This window comes from Mus caroli, chromosome X, assembly GCF_900094665.2.
Source record: "Mus caroli chromosome X, CAROLI_EIJ_v1.1, whole genome shotgun sequence".
Lineage (NCBI taxonomy): Eukaryota > Metazoa > Chordata > Mammalia > Rodentia > Muridae > Mus > Mus caroli.
In genome coordinates, this window is record NC_034589.1 from 90,032,700 (window position 1) to 90,033,979 (window position 1,280).

Consider the following 1,280-nt stretch of genomic DNA (forward strand, 5'->3'; position numbering starts at 1 on the left):
CAACAAGGCCAAAGAAGCCACTGTTGTAGGGTAATGATCTAATGTCCTCCCAGCAGATATTTTGGAATGGATCCATAACAATGGGCCTTCTTGCCACAATAATCCTGTGGGTTGCATCTCAGTAGGTAATATTATCAAAATGATGGGTAACCCTTCTCTACAATGCTGAAGCTGGGCTTTAATCAATTCGTCTTCCACTAGGGTAAGGGCCTTTCTAGCCTCAGGTGTTAATTCCCTTTTGGAACTTAACTCTGAGTCTCCTTCTAAAATTTGAAACAAAGTATGCAAGGAATCAACCCTCAAATGTATCTTTTGAGGCCAAACGGCTGTAGGGGCGATCCTTGCTCCTAAACAGGATACTAATTTCAACAAATCCCTACCCCATAAGGTAATGGGCAGCTCAAACACATATGGTTGGAACATCCCATCATGCCCTTCCTTATCTTTCCTTAATCTTGTAAAGTCAGGATACAAGGAGCTTCTTCGTAACTCCCGTGCTAGCTCCTCTATATCTTCCTCTGATCCACTTTCAGACCTCGATGAGCTCTCCTTTTCGGACTTTAATGATCTCTCTTCCTTCAATTGTTCTAGTGCTTGCTTGCCTGTTTCCACTGCTTGACAACAACACTCATCTTCTAAACAACTATTCACTAGTTTCCACACTGCTCTAGTACCTTCTTTAAGGACACCCTGCTCCCAGGAGAAATCTAGGTCTTTTCCCAACCTACTCCAGCTAGCCGGAGTCAAATAGCCTGACACGGCAAACCAAGGAGCAACCTTGTCACACTCCTCAAGGAAGGCTTGAATGGTATGCTTTTTGAGTTTTGCGCCCTTTGCTCTTAGCAGCTCATCGAGCGCTGAAAAAATTGGGTGTGACTGTGACGACCCCATACCTAGTCATTCACACCCTCAGAAAAATTACTCAAATGGCTAGAAAAAGAAAGTAATCCATAGACTGTCCCTATTACCCTCTTACTTTCACTACCGTCTTACTTTCACTTTCTCTCTTACTTTCATTTTCTTGTCTCCAGAGCAGGAGAGCCTTATTGTCTCCAGAGCAGGAGAGCCTATTTGTCTCTTTACCGAGAGCCTTACTGTCTCTTTACAGAGAGCCTTACTGTCTCTTTACCGAGAGCCTAATCCCAATCCCGGGATACTGAGTTACTTACCGTACTCATCCCGTTGACAGACCCTGACTGCAGAAAGTTCTGAACCTCTTCAGTGGGGGAATCGGGTGCCGGATTTCTTCGGCACTTGTCGCGTCCAACTAGACCAGCAAG